Source organism: Panthera tigris, chromosome B1, assembly GCF_018350195.1.
Source record: "Panthera tigris isolate Pti1 chromosome B1, P.tigris_Pti1_mat1.1, whole genome shotgun sequence".
NCBI lineage: Eukaryota > Metazoa > Chordata > Mammalia > Carnivora > Felidae > Panthera > Panthera tigris.
In genome coordinates, this window is record NC_056663.1 from 158882146 (window position 1) to 158898604 (window position 16459).

Sequence of the window (16459 nt, forward strand, 5' to 3'; positions counted from 1 at the left end):
TAAAAATTTCCAAGCAACCTGATGGGGGAAAATATACCAAGATTGGGGGTTTGCCGTAGAATTCCTCAAATCACATCCCTTAGGGAATTCCCTACAGACTGTGGGGCTTCACAGAATGCTTTTCCTGAATTTGTCTATTCTTTGTTCACTGCATTTTGTGCTCATTGGAGATGGCAGCATTTATCTTTCTGGGAAACAGAGAGCCACCTTAAAGACACTACAGTGGAGATAAAATGTCAAGAAATTCTGCTCACAGGGCTTTATAATTATTACGTAGTTCCTCTTCTGCATGGAAGGCTGGCACTGGCAGAGCAGCTTGCCTAGCCTTAGGGACAAGGGCCTCCTTCCTTGGGGACTCAGTACTGCAGCCTGAGGCAAGAGGTGCCCTCAGTTCCTGTAACTCTGGGTCCTCCATAGCCCTTTCTTCCATTAGGAAAGCTGAAATTAGAAAGCTCTTGCTGGCAAGTGGCAGCTGCATGTGGTAGGTCTTGTCCCTAAAGAGGGGTGTGGCCAGGTATGTAATTAACCTTCCTCTGGGGAAGCAGAGTCTGCAGGCAGCCAGGAGTCCAGAGCCCTCTGGCTTCATCTGTGAGTGAAGCAGCAAGGTGAGGAGGGAGAAGGTAAGCACCATCCTGACTCCTGGGAGACGGGGAGACACGGGGCACTCAAGCTCAGGGGAAAGGATTAGGCTATTGGCATCAGGGTGGCCACCAACACTGGTCCAATGCTGCTGTTTGGAAGCCTGATGTTTCCTCCTCTTGCCATTCAGAGTTTCACCAAAAATAATTTTTTTTTAAAATGAGTGGCATGATTGCACAACTGGTAAAATAGCTTTGTATAACAGTGACAGAATTTTTGGCTTCTTTGGATGGGTTTTCTTTGAACATTTCACCTTTGTTTTCACAAATCCTCTTAGTGTGGAATGGCTTAGTTCACTTGGACATTTTTTTTTAACCCTGTGTCATGACCTAACCCAGATTAATTTTTAGATGCTGTCGATGGCTTCCTCAAACTTTTAAAAAGCCAAGTGAATGGGGATGGTCAACAGAAGTATGCAAACATGAAGTTGTTGGAAGAAGGGTGGCATATGGCCCACAGTGATTTATAAAGTACTATCCTGTCTACTTAAAAACCAGCACCTGAGGATCCCGAGGCAGCCCCTGGACCACACCCGTCCCCCATCCTGTCTGCTCGCCTTGGGCAGGCTGGTGGAGACCTGGCTTGAGGCTGCAAAAAGAGGGCTTCTCCTGATGCAGGGGGGGTGGTGCACCTGCTCTCTTCCTGGCCCTGGCTCCCTTGACCACCCTACCTTTCAATGCCCCTGATGTGGATTTGGCATCTCAGTACTGTTGTTTCTGAACATACATGGGGTTCGGGTGTGTGGATACATGACCAAACAGGTACAAGTCAGCCCATCCTTTCTATTTGCTGGGAAACTCCCTTCATCAATCTTCAAGCGATATGCTGAACACTCTTTCACAGAATCCCTGTGTAAACGAGTCCTGCAGAGGACAGCCTGGCCTGGGGAGCAGAAGACGGGTCTCATGTTCAGGAACCTGGGTCCTATTTTCAGCTCTAATTCAGCTGTAATGGGATTTTAAAGCCAGAGGGAGCCGGAAATATCAGTTGTCCCAGTGGATTATTAATAACACCCCTTTCACTTTAAAAAAGACTTGGCCTGAGCAATAAACTATATGGTCACCTGTGAATACAATACATGAAAGATCAAGAGTAAAGTGAGTTGTCCTGCATCTCAGGATTAGTTGGTGGCTGAGCTGGGTCTGGAACCCAGGCCTCCCCACACCTCATTCTGGCCTCTCTGCCAAGTCACTCACTCCCTCTGTGACTCAGGTTCCCTGTGGGAAGCACTGTATCTGTACAGCCCAGACGGAGAGCTGGTAGATTTATACTGGCTTGACAAAGAGAAGTTCAACATGAATGCTAGGGGTTCAGGGGATTGTTCATCACAAGGTCAAGTTACTCTATTTGCTTCAGGGTCTAATGTTAGCTTATGGCCATGTTTGGATAATGATAGAAGCTCTTTTAAAAATAGAGAAGTTAATTTTTACCCATCCTCATATAACTTATTATAATTTGCTTCTGAAGTTTTGATACAATGTGACCAAACATGAAAACCCAGCCAGATCTTTCAGAACTACTCTGTACTTTGATGTTAAAACAAAACCAGAAACAATCTAAAGCAGACACTGATCTGTTCTAATCTCTTAGTATATACTGGGCACGAAACTAATAGCTGTCATTCTAGCCAGTAGATCTAGAGGATCACGATGGAAGTTTCCTGGAATTCTTAAGGAAATGACAGATCTGCTTAGATAGTCTAGTCTTCACTGATGTACTTTCATTTCCTTCCTGTGTGGTTTCTCCCTAAGAAAACGTATATAAACAATGTCCCTAGCTCTTATATCCCCTCACTCCTTTCCAAATTTCTAGTCTACTGGTTCCCAGGAGTGAAATATATTTTAGAAAAGAACTTTAATTTAATTTTACTTATGCCTGTAAGTGTCTAACCCTTTATTATGTATTCTTCGTGCTCTTTCTGGGGGTAGAACAGCATCCTTTGGAGATGGCTGGCAATGGGGTGTATGAAGCAGGACTGGAGAAAGTGGGAGGTCCTCTCCTCTTTCATTAACATTATATCCGGTTCAGGTTCCACAATTTAAAAAGGAGGAGAGTCCTTGGAACTAGCTCAGAAAAACTCCTAGATGACTAAATAATAATAAAACGAAATCCATAAGGAGGGGCAAAAGGGCCTGATGTTATTTAACTTGGACAAGACTAGAAAGCGATTTGATGATGGTGTTGAAAAGCATGGAGGGTGGTCATGGAGGTCAACCATCAGCCATTCACCTGGACAGCTGAGAGTAGACAAACCAAGCCCAGATATTGGTGGGGGCTGCAGCATGAAGGGTATTGAGTGAGTCAGGAAGTAGTCCCTCATTATGCAAAAAAATACCTTAGAAAGAATTATACAGGTAAGGTCTGAAAGATGAGGCAGTCAAATAACCTTTAATTTTTAAAGTCTTTGTTTTGTTTTGAGGCTCATGTTAACATATTCCTTAATTCGTAGTACACGCAAGACCCTTCTTAGGTTCTCAGGTTTTACATCTCATTCTATTTTTTCTCTCATTCACCCTCTTTCTTGCTCTTGACACCATATTCTTAAGATCTACCTATGTTGCCGATTATATTTCTAATATTTCCAATGCATTGTTTCTAACTGCTTTTTATTGGTTTCTTATTTATATGCACTCTTTGCTTATCGAATCCTCTGGACATTTCTGTTGTCTCCAGTTCTCACAAAGCATGCCATAATGAATATACTCATATGTATAGTTGAACACCCTTTAGATCTGGTTGATGGGGAGCAGGGGAAGGGAAAGGGGTAGGCTAGATGACCTATGTTTTCTTTAAGCAATGCGGAATACTGAATTGTCCATAAGATATGGAGACACATGATCTCACGAGGTCTAATCTAGTATTTCAAATATTTAGAAGCTTTTCTGAGTTCCTTAGTAATTTACTAAGACTTTAATAAGAGACTGAAATAATATTCTGGAACTTAAAGAGTGTGATCTTCAGTGATCTCCCCTTCTCAATGTCATTTTCTTCAACTTGGGCTAGTCAATTCTGGAAGCATTTTATTTCTCTATATTGGTCATTGATTACCTGGACAAAGCAAATGCAATGTTCTAAGAAATCATATTAGTCATAAGGTTCAGTAAAGTTTCTAAACTGTTTTGCTATTTTTTAAAGTTTATTTATTTATTTTGAGAGAGAGAGAGAGCCAGCACACATGTGTAAGTAGGGGAGGGGCAGGGTGGGGAAGAGACAGAATCCCACATAGGCTCCATGCTGACAGCACAGATGTCGGGCTCAAACCCACAAACTTCGAGATCATGACCTGAGCCAAGATCAAGAATTGAATGCTCAACCGACTAAGCCACCCAGGCACCCCTAAAATGGTTTGATATTTTAAATGGTTTTTTTTTTGAGAGAGAGAGAGAAAGAGAGCATGAGCAGGGGAGGAACAGAGAAAGAGGGAGAGAGAGAATCCCGAGTAGACTCCACGCTGTCAGTAAGGAGCCCCTTGCAGGGCTCAATCTTGATATTTTAATGATTGCAAAACCTGATGGCACTCAGTTGCTGGACATTAGATCCAGCAAAACACAGTTGCCAGACATTAGATCCTGAATCACCAGGAAAGGGATTAGAACCTTAATAATGATACATTGTATTTATATAGTATTTATAATTTATAGTGCTATTCATAAACATAATCCATCTCATTGAATCCTACAAAAAAACCTGTGAGATAGGTAGGGGTAGGATTATTATAGCTAGGTAGGGAGAGCTTCAATTGTAGACAAAGAAATGGAGGTTCAAAGCAATCGAGTTATCCAAAGTCACTTGGTGATTTAAGTGACATTGCTGGAAGCAGAGTGTGGGTCTTCTGAAGTTCCATCCAGCCTTTCTGCAGCATCATGTCTAATGCTCAGAGAAACGATCTACTTTAGATTCAGAGTTATCCCCTGAGATGGACTTTCTGGAGTATCTGTTTTTTTCAATTATTTTGTGATGTTAATGAGAAGGCTGTAGCCGCACACCCTCTGTTTGTCCCATTAGTTGAACACCTGTTCATAAAAACAACTGGGTAAAAAAATAAGGGCTATATAATTGAGTTGCATGGCAACAAGCAGCATGAATGGTTGGACTTTGGCATACTTTGGAGCTCCAGAAAGTACCAAGTGCATGTCATTTTATTCATTACCTAATTACAGTCATAAAATAAGAATGGCGGTTGGACCATTAAAAAAATAATTGATTCCAGTAGGTTTGCACAAGGAGGTAATTCCATTCTTTAGAGTCTTTTCTAGACATTTCAAAATGTACAAATAACCTGAGGAAGTTATAGCTGCTTGCATTAGACAGGTTACAGAGGCCTACATGTGCAATACCATGAAACTCCCTAATTATTGTTCCTTGTTATGTAATTAGGGCTCAGGCAAAAATATCGTAGAACCTGGTACACATTTTCAAAAAATTAATCATGGTGAAATGTCCCCAGAATTACAAATGGACAGCCCCTTTTCAGAGTCAGGCACTAGAAATAAGAACCTCTTCAGAAAAAAAAAATCTAAAGTGACTAAATGGCTACAGAGCAATAGGACAATTCTACTTGATTCTCAGTTATCTGTGTGTGACTTCACGGTATGAACCTTTGTGTGTGTGTGTGTGTGTGTGTGTGTGTGTGTGTGTGTGTGTGTTTTTAAATAGGCTTAACACTCAGCACAGAGTCAAACACAGAGCTTGAACTCATGACCCTGAGATCAAGACCTGAGCTGAAATCAAGAGTCCAATGCTTAACCAACTGAGCCACCCAGGTGCCCTTCACTGTATTAGATATTTTAAATACCGGACTGATTTCAGGGTACCTACGTGGCTCAGTTGGTTAAGTGTCAGACTCTTGATTTTAGCTCAGGTCATGATCTCCTGGTTTGTGAAATTCTGCTTGGGATTCTCTCTCCCTGTCCCTCCCCCACTTGTACACACGCATGCTCTCTCACTCTCTCTCAAAATAAATAAACAAAATACCAGAATGATTTTTATCATCAGTGTTTAAATTTTTGAGCACCCCTCATCTTCTATGTAACAAACATACATCTCCCTACCCTGAAGCCTATTCATCTAATTAATTTAATTAATGTTCTAAATCAAACAGAATTAGGAAGCCAAATAAGTTACCACAAATGAATAAAATAACTTAACACATAAAAGGCATATTTATTATCTTCCATTTTGACTTACTTGTGCCATTTTTCCTGTCCACAAACTGTTTAGAAAGTTAATCTTTTTGTTATTTGCTTCTAACCTTAGTAGTGTAACTTTCTCTTTATGTTTAATAGTTTTCTTTAGAAAACATTGAGATTCCCCCTGCCCACTGCCTTAGCAGAAATCTATTTGTCTGATTTCTGGTGCATTAGGGCATCAGACATTTTCAAAGAGATTTGATAATTCAATTTGCTTCACAAGTCTCTCCCCTCCTGGATTATCTGGTTTGAAAAGCTCTGAGCACATGGCTGTGCCTGGTGGAAATCTCTAGTGCAAGCCGTATTTGTTCCTTTGTTTATATTTGATCATAGGACCAAACTTTGTTTGAGATGTAATGAACATTCACACTTACTAAGCATTAGCACAACCATAGTAACAATACCCAAAGCAGGCAGAGGCCCCAGCATATTCACCCCATCAGACAAATTTGTATCCTACCCATTCAAACTGGAATAAAAAGGAAATGTCAGGAAATTTGAAACTGTAGTGTATCCTCTTATTTTTAACCACAAAGCTGCAACAATAGGTTTTCTTAAGAGCAAAACGCAGCCTTCTGTTCATTACCATGGTTAGATATGTATGTTTCTGTCTTCTAAGATTCTAACAGAACTGCATCTTGCTTATCTGTAACAGCAGTACAGATACCTAAATTCAACAGGAATGTTTTTACTATCCCTCACCTAAGTGAGAAGTTTAACATTTTACATATAAGGGGACCAGTATCCAGGTTTGCCTGGGACACTTGAGGTATGCTGTTGCCTTGATGTAATTACTCACAGCATTCCTTTTACACATATGTGTTCTAGGTTAGATGGCAAATTATGTGGTCACGTTAATTTAACAGATAGGCTGAATATTAAAAAAGCACCTTGGTTCAAAATGTTTCATGGGCTCTTCAGTTGTCCTTTGAAGTAGAATCCAGGCACAAACTGTTCAGCAAACCAGGGGCATAGCCTGTAATGGGCCACAGCATTCCTCTTTCTTGGGTCAGTGACATTAGTAAACTGTTGATGAGGAATAACATGATAATTTAAACCCAGGCCGTGCTGATCATCAGAATTTCAGAGGAGAAATGATCTCAGAGGTCATCTAGCCCAACATCTTCACTTTCCTGGGTGAATAAATCATTACACTTTTGGAAATATAAATGTCATTTTACAGTCTTCTAAGTTGTTTCTTGAGCAGAATCTCACTGAATCACAATTACAGTAAATAGAAAAGGAAGAAAGTTTTTCACCACATTTTGCAGAGAAGAGAAGTAAGTTTTAAAAAAATGAAACTCAGCCAAGGTGATGTGACTATTAAGTAGAGGAGCTAAAAGTTGAAATGCAGGTCTGACTCTTTGCCCAGTGCTCTTTCCAATATCCTATACCAGTTTAATATTTTCATTCATTAATGAAGATTTAAAATATATCCTTTACATATAACCCATTAAAGATATACAACACTCCCTCTCTAACTAAGGCTATACACTCACAAGAATCTTATTTCGGCTTCTTTCTCCTCCCACCTGCAAAGAGCTCTGGCCAGCAACTCAACTGTTCTTGTCTGACAGCACCTCTTGGTGGCTGGCCCAGGAAATGCAAGGCACAAAACTTTTCCTATCCCCTTCTTTCTTTTGCCTTGGGTAAAAGGATGAGGAGAGGACCATGCAAAGTAATCTCTGGGTTTTTCTTTATTGATCATTAATTATGTCTCAGGTAACCTACATGTCACATCAGTGCTTCTCAACATTCCCCTTTGTCCTCTTTCCCCTTCTTTATTTCATCTATGACATGAATATAGCTCTAATGACTGTGCCTTTATAAGAGATGGGAAAGTCATAGTTCCTGAAGTGAAAATAAAGTTCAACCAGCATGCACTCAATATGTATTCACTGCACATCCAACAATGTGTCTGGGACTATTCTGGATACTTGAGATACATCAGGGTTGTGCTATAAACCTCTAGCTTCCTTAAAGTTTCCTGAAAACCCCTTCGGTATCTGCACAGAACCTCATTTCTGTAAGCCAAATCTTAATTAAAACTGCTTTTTCTTAAGTATTTGCTTTCAAAGTGAAATGATATCTTATGAAACTTCTTGAAGATATTTCAACAGGATTATTTTCTACTTTTCTTCTGTAACAAATATGTAGCATTTTAGTTACACTCCCTCTTGTGGGTTAGCCTGGAGTTCTACCTACAATTTATCATGTTCTGTCTAGAGAAAATTTCTTCTGAGTTTGTAACAATCATGGTAGAGATTGACTTTTGGAAAAGCAATCTGTTTACAATATGGAGATCTTCTATAAGGACATTACAGAAATGGGGTTGCCTTCTTTCATTTGCCCATTTCTTTCTTTCTTTCTTTTTAAAGCTTATTTATTTATTAGGGTGGGGGGAGAGAGAGAGAGGACTCCAAGCAAGCTCCATGCTGTCAGCATAGAGCCCGTCACAGGGTTTGATCCCATGAACCATGAGATCATGACCTGAGCCAAAATCAAGAGTCAGATGCTCAACTGACTGAGCCACCCAGGCCCTCTGCCCATCTATTTAGAAGGAGGTAGACCAATATTCTGCTTATTTCATATCACAAAAAAGTCTGAGGTTTTATTATTATCTTGAACTATTTCCCCATGTTTCTACATACAAAGCTTTGACTTAGAGTATGAGTTGGGCTACCAATGAAAAGAAGTCAATGTGTACACAAAGAATTGTATGTGCAGGGTTAATGATTAATTCACTGCTGGAAGTCATTCACAGACATTCCCCACATCCGCCCCCACTACTGCCTCCAATATCTCTTTATAATATCTTGCTATTTTCTGTAAGTAGCTGTAGAAAGTCTAGACAACTGAGGAACTTGTTTCAACAACAACTTCAGGAGATTCCTTAATCAACTCAATGTGACTCTGTAAATCTAGCAATTAAGTAGCAGCAATAGTCACTAAGATCCAGCTGGCCTGGTTGAAGCCAACCTTTATATTCCATCCTGTCAGATGCCAAAAACTATTCATTTGTACACTATATTATTCACATAATGTCATCTTTCAATTTATGTCTGTACCAATTAAAGAAGAGCATGTGTGGAAAAGAAAGCCAGCCTGGTTGGTGGTGCTGTTGGTATTAACTGAAATCACTAATCCATTTAACTGGGTCAGAGCCATGTTGGTCACCAAGGTTTCGAAACATGTCACAGGCAGGGAGACACTGCCAGGCTGGCTCCACCCCACAGGGAAGCCAGGGTAGACACAGGGCACTGCCTTACTTTTGTCCCAGGAGGTACCACCTGGCTTTACTGCTCCTCTTTCCACAACCACCATCAAAGTTCTTTGGTCTACATGGCTACTTAATGCAGAGAGGAAATACAGTGTAGTGGCTAAGAACACAGATGCAGAAGCTAGACATTCTGGGTTTGAATCCCTGCTCTACCACTCACTACATTTGTATTTGGGGAAAGTTATATACATCTCCTTGGGAAAGGTATAGAAGTTTCCATTTACATCAGTTTCTACATGTATAAAATGGAGACAGTAAGAGTGCCTATCCCATAATGCTGCTTCCTCTGATGATTATATGAGTTAATGCATCTAAGATGTAGGACTATGCCAGGCACATAGTAATTGATCAATAAATATGTTGTTATTGTTGTAGCAGGGATGAGATTTCTGTATGCAATTCAAAAGATAGGAATCTACTCCATGCTGTTTCAGGCAGTAAGGACCAAAAGATTAGAAGGCTGGAAAGTTATTTTTTCCAATGTAATGTTTTGGTTTTGAACATGGTCAGTCCTGGTTGTTGAAAATACAAAACAGTGTTTTTCCAACTTATGTCCTAAATCAAGTCATGCCAGATGCCAATTGGTTAAGTTCAGGTCAGCAAATAATGAGCCCTTTTAAGTGCCAGATACTCCTAATGAATGCTGGAGAGATATAAATGTTTAAGAGATGACATATCACCCCCCCCACACACATACACACACAGAAGAGCATATAATTTAGTGGGGAAGACAGGCCCAGGAACAAATTATTTTTTTTTAAGTTTATTTATTTATTTCGAGAGAGACAGAGCATGTGCACATGAGGAAAGGGCAGAGAAAGAGAAAATCCCAAGCAGGCTCCATGATGTCAGCACACAGCACGATGCAGGACTCAAACTCATGAACCGTGAGATCATGAGGTGAGCAGAAATCAAGAGTCAGACACTTAACTGACTGAGCCACCCAGGTGCCCTCAAATTATTTTAAAATGATTTCAATTTAGTCATTATTCTCTTACGCCAAGACAGCCTAGAAAAATCTACACACCAACTCATAGAGTATTTGCTCCTACTTATATTTAACTCCTCACTACTCATCTTCTGATCTATTAATGCTTCCTCATTAATAGATGAAAGGACAAATTGAGAAGTGGTGGTGAGAAATGAGCAAAAAAAAAAAAAATACCAACAACTAAATTCAAATCAACGCACAATGTAGAAGTGCTAACGAGAAAACATGCTTAACATATGACATCCTCCACCCTTCTATCCCCACCTCGTTAGTTTTGAAAACTTCCATCCAGAGATACATCTTATGATGGAGCAATATAGACAGGTTTTGCTTTGTGTGTGTGTGTGTGTGTGTGTGTGTGTGTGTGTGTGTGTGTGTGTTTAAGGTTCTGATTTCAACCCTTGTGCTTTACCATTCCAGAAAAATTTTTAAAAGAAATTGGCTCAATAGGTTAAGTGTTCAACTTTGGCTCAGTTGTGAGTTCTCACAGTTTGTGAGTACTCTCTCTCTCAAAATAAACTTTAAAAAAATAAAAAGAAATTGCAACTCAGAAAGAGTGAAACTTGGGGCGCCTGGGTGGCGCAGTCGGTTAAGCGTCCGACTTCAGCCAGGTCACGATCTCGCGGTCCGTGAGTTCGAGCCCCGCGTCAGGCTCTGGGCTGATGGCTCGGAGCCTGGAGCCTGTTTCCGATTCTGCGTCTCCCTCTCTCTCTGCTCCTCCCCCGTTCACGCTCTGTCTCTCTCTGTCCCCCCCCCCCAAAAAAAAAAAAGTTGAAAAAAAAAAAAAAGAAAGAGTGAAACTTATAAACTGTTCTTACCAACTTGCCACCCAAGAGACACTCCACTGAACGCCTAGCTCACAGTTATTTAAAGAACAATATCTTCCATAATCAAGCACTTTATAGTTTAGGAATACTTCCCTACAATAATATCATATGAACTTTACAACAAAGCTGTGAGCTAGGTGAAGGTGTGTGTTACTATATCCCTTCTTTACATGAAAGAAATGGAGGCTCGGCAAAGTGATGTTTTGAATGATCAGTGATGTGGAAATGTTGGGGTTCAGAACCGATGGCCAAGAAAGAACATACGTTCAAGTTGGGAGGGGGATAGGGATAGCATTAGGTCTCTAAGAAATTTTGGAAGCAAGTTTTCCAGGACTTTGAGGGAGTTAGCTGTTTTTAAGAAAAGGTCATTTATTACTGTTTAATAAAACCTTAGTCATGAGGGGCGCCTGGGTGGCTCAGTTGGTTGGGTGTCTGACTTCGGCTCAGGTCATGATCTCACAGTGTGGGTTTGAGCCCTGTGTCGGGCTCTGTGCTGATAGCTCAGAGCCTGGACCCTGCTTTGGAGTCTGTGTCTCCCTCTCTCTCTGCTCCTCCCCCACTCATGCTCTGTCTCTCTCAAAAATAAATAAAAATAAAAACCTTAGTCATGAGACCCTTCAGATATATATCAGGGGGCCATATGCTTGGAGGATGATTGCTAACATATATTTGGGGGGTAGAGATAAAGGAAGTTTCCAAAGGAATTTTTATATATTAAAGGAGACTTATAGGATCTTGGAGGTCGGGATAATGTTAAGCTAATATTGCCTTTGGCCCTGAGCAAAGTATTAACATCCAGGCAGCTGAGTTCCTAGAGGAAGGTCACTATGCCTGTTTCAAAGACTTGTCAGTGGGCTGTAAGTAGCAAGGAAATTTAATTTTTTCTTTTGCCTTTGTTTCCCACATCAGTCAGTATTTGGGATTTCTAACTGCTTGTCCTCAGGACTATATTAACTCAAATTTCATTCTGCCTTAATTCTGCTGGGTTTCCTGGAAGAGAGGGGCTTCTAAGGCAAGAAAAAAGCGAATTAAGAGGAACGCCTGGAAAGTTGTAAGCTGAATTAGCAACTACACAAAGCACACATAAAAGGACACATCAGAGGCGCCTGGGTGGCTCAGTCGGTTGAGCATCCGACTTCAGCTCAGGTAATGGTCTCACAGTTTGTGGGTTCAAGCCCCGCCTCCAGCTCTGTGCTGACAGCTTGGAGCCTGCTTTGGGTTCTGTGTCTCCCTCTCTCTCTGTCCCTCCCCTGCTTGTGCTCTGTCTCTCTCTGTCTCTCAAAAATAAATAAAAATGTTAAAATTTTTTTTTTAAAAAGCACACATCAGATATACAGAACTTAAAAGAAGGCAGCCCTTCATATTTTTAAGCCTTGGGTTTCCAGCTCCCAAGAGAGATGCAATCCCAGAGCAGGGCTGAAACATCGAAAACCAAACTGATGACCCCTTTGCCTGACAAACCTTGGTGGGGATAAGAGGTACTTGGGATGGTGTGGCCCCTGGCCACTAGCTGGAATGGCAGGAACTCAAGTACAAGTTGGCATCTCAGTCTTCCTGCCTCATTGAGTCAAGTGCAGCATGTTCTGGGAAAACAGCGTGCTTGTCATTGTGAGCTGGCAGGTGGTTCTGCATGTGCCCGAAGCTGTTACCCTGAGTCAAAATTTAAGAGCTCCGACCTTATGGACAAACTTGAACAAATCTCCCCAATTTATCTGCACCTCAAACAACGGAGTCAGAACAAAAGTTGAGGGGGGTGAGTTACCTTGGTGTTAAGTAGACACTAAGGCTTTCCCAGGAGGCATGTGGAGGTCTGCATGAAGGCTGCAGTAGCAGCAAAGGGGATGACACTGGAGAGACCACAACAGGTCAGCAGTGCCTGTCCCACGCTGGGAAAGACTGGCTGCTGCCAGCTCCAGTTCTTCAGTAAATAACAGACACTGACTCACATTAGAGCTCAATGATGCAAATAGTTGATTCAGTGATATCTTAGAATCTGTGACATCAGTAGAGCATAAGGAGAATATATTTTAAAGGCATAAATCAATCCTGTTACTCACAACCCCACAAACTGCCTTTACTGCTAGAGCCAGAGTTAAAAGTAGAATTCTGAGTCTTCCTCCGATGCTGCAGACAAGTTAGTTAACCTTTCTCAGCAGCAAAAGAGGACTAATTCCATTCTGATTACTAAGAGAGGATTGTGAGAGAAACCAAAAGAACAAATTGCTTTTGAACTGGAGCTCAGCATTCCATGCTCATGGTATGGCAGTCCAAACACTTGAGCACATTATTTGGTTTTACAGGTTTATACCTATTTTAAATCCACCGCCTAGTAGTCTTTTTTAACACTTCCTGTCTATCCCTTCATCCTTTCTTCTTCTTCTACTCAGTCATTTAAAATCCATATCTGTTGTTTCCATTCAGAGACTTTGATATTCACTTTGGGTGGTGGTGGGGGAGTGGATCATTGATATGGTTAACATGTTTTGTTTTGTTTTGGTTTGGTTTGTTTTGTTTCAAAGTTCAGAATCAAGTCCTGACTTCCAGGAGCTCTGTAGAAGGGAAAATAGGAACGTTTCTAGCATAAGACAGACAAAAGATCTACCATAATTGGTTTTCCATACATCTTCTGTATTGTTTTTTATGACCCATGGAAATAACAAACTAGCCTGGAGACAGAGTCTAAACTCTCAAAAAATACTTCAAATCTCCTGCTGGGCTGGAACAGGAAATGCTTTTAAACAGTAAATAGTAAACATATGGAACCTTTTAGCCCCAAGAACTTATGCAAGATGAAAACATAAATAGCTGTGAGAGGTTTAGATATTACTCATGGATAAAAAGAATACATAACAATTTTGGCAAAAAATAAGTTTGACAGCACGCGTATCGATGAGGATGTAGACCAAAGGAAATGCTAGACACTGTTTGTAGGAGTACAATCTTGTTCAACAACTTTGGAAAAGAAGTTGATATCCTGTTGAAAAGTTAAAAGCCACGTATCTTATGACCTGTTTCACTCATGTATACCCTAGAGAAACCTCTTGGATGTGCTTCAGAAGGCATATGAAAAAATGTTCCGAGAGGCAATGTTCATAATATTAAAAAAGTGAAAACAATCCAAATATCCACCAGCAGGAAAGGGCCTAAATATAGTATATTCACAAGATGGAAACACTACTGAATATGAATGAACTTCTCTACATGCAGAAATATGGATGCATCTTGAAAACATGTTGATGAAAAAAGCAATTCACAGAATAATTATGTATAGTATAGGGGTGCCTAGGTGGCTCAGTGGGTTGAGTGTCTGACTCTTGATTTCGGCTCAGGTCACTATCCAGCATCATGGTATTGAGCCCCACATCAGGCTCCATACTGAGCATGGAGCCTGCTTAAGACACACACTCTCTCTCTCTCTCTCTCTCTCTCTCTCTCTCCCTCCTTCCCTCCTTCTCTCTCTCTCTTTGCCTCTCTCCCCCACTTGCTCTCTCTCTCTAAAAAAATTTTAAAAAATAATATATATAGTTATATAATATAAAATATACTATATTTTATAGTATATGTACTATAAAATATAGTATATTTTATAGTATATATATACTATATTACATACAGTATATAGTATATATATACACTATATACTATATTACATATAGTATATATACACTATATATAAAAATATATGGTATATATAAAATATAGTATATATAAAAATATATATATAGTATAGTTTATACTACTTTTATACAACTCAAAAATATACAAAGCTAAAACAAATATGTTCTTTTAGGGATCCATACATAAGTGATAGAATCTAATTTAAAAGTCAAAGGAATGATTAATACAAAAATCAGAATTTTGATTTCCTCCAGGGGCAAATAAGCCAGAGGGTGGGATTGGGAAGGCAATGCAAGTAGCTTCCATAGTCTTGGTAATGATTTAATTCTTAAATTGAGCAGGATTCATTAGGGTTAATTTATGCTTCATAACTCACATGTATATTACAAATATCCTTTTGATACCTAATGATCTTTGAGTGGAAAATAAAAGTGTACACTTCCCTAATCTTCTGGGTAGACTTGATGGAAAACAACTTCCATGTTTTCCCTGAAAATGTAATTTGGTACCAATACAGATAAAACTCTGGGCAAGATGGATCATTAGTCTGATCAGGGATGTCTTTTTAAGGAAAAAAAAGTTTCTAATTTCAACATACTAAATGCTTATTATAGAAAATGGGGAAAACCAGAGAAACATAAAGAAAAAAAGGTATACCATCTGTAGACCCACAATTTAGGCATAATCACTTCTAACGTTTTGTTATATTTTCCTCTAGTTTTTTTAAATATGTAAAACTAGAATTGATATAGCACTTAAAAAATATATTTTCCTATTTCTATTTGGAATCCTGTTTCCCTGAACACAGTAGTGATGTTTTGTGTATACAAATATACATTTGGTGTATTTGTAGTCTAATATTCGGTTTTAGGTTCTAGTACACAATTCATCCATATAAATGATAACTTAATTTTAGCATTTTTCTGATTGGAAACTTTAAGAAATTAGAGAAGGATAATCATTTGTCAAGTTTTCCCAGTCCTTTCCACTATGATTTTTAACTTCTAAATCAATTACAGATATTTATATGAAAAGACGGAAGGAATCTTTCTTTCGATGATCTGTTGTCTTAGACTCTGATTTCAATGTAAAAATACGTTTTTCTGAAAGATTTTTAAAAGGGTTTTATATTATTTCTAAAGTTTTGAAAGCAGGGAAAAATTTCTCATTATAAATCACAATTTGAAAGGCATTTTCCCCTTTCCTGACCATACGTACAAAAGATTAATAGCATGGTGTCTAAATGTTTTTTTCCCAAGGTACATATTTTTTATTTTTAAAACTTTATTCCTTTAAAACTACCTCAACCTACACTCAAGTGTTGAGATGATTGACAGCATCTGAGGTAGAAGATATTTTAATGCATTTTTACAGCCATAAAGTATAAGAAGTTCTAAACACTTATCATTGATTTTAATGATGAAATTGTGAAATCTTATAGGAGCTGAAATACTCTTTATATCTCTCCCACCCTGGATTCCTAAAATTGTTCTGATTCAGAAGGACTGTGGTGACACTGGACATTTAAAAAAAAATTTTTTTTAATATTTATTATTTCTGAGACAGAGAGAGACAGAGCATGAGTGGGGGAGGGGCAGGGAGAGAGGGAGACACAGAATCTGAAACAGGCTCCAGGTTCCGAGCTGTCAGCACAGAGCCCAATGTGGGGCTCAAACTCACAAACCATGAGCTCATAACCTGAGCAGAAGTCAGTTGCTCAACCAACTGTGCCACCCAGGCGCCCCATGACCCTGGACATTTTTACAGGTGACTCTGAGTCCCCACCAGACATGAGCACTACTGCTCCATGCTTAAGGACATTAATCAAACAAAAAACAAAAACAAATACTCAAACTAAAATTCTCTTTTGAAAGCAGCCCTCATGTTAGCCTGGGAGGCAGATCAATATTCCACT

At 39.6% G+C, this 16459-nt stretch overlaps 1 protein-coding gene across 3 annotated transcripts in view; it reads left to right on the forward strand.

Moving 5' to 3' along the window:
- The window catches only part of HOPX (HOP homeobox), a 30881-nt gene that overhangs the window by 3629 nt on the left and 10793 nt on the right, over positions 1–16459 (forward strand). Inside the window, exon 2 of one of the 3 annotated variants that reach the window (XM_042984463.1) lies at positions 11924–12072. The exons of 1 other annotated variant lie outside the window; for it this stretch is intronic. The gene's annotated coding sequence lies outside the window, so the exon portion shown is untranslated. Of the gene's footprint in view, positions 1–414; positions 621–11923; positions 12073–16459 lie in introns of those variants that run through there. One more of the 3 variants, XM_042984462.1, reaches the window with a different exon arrangement.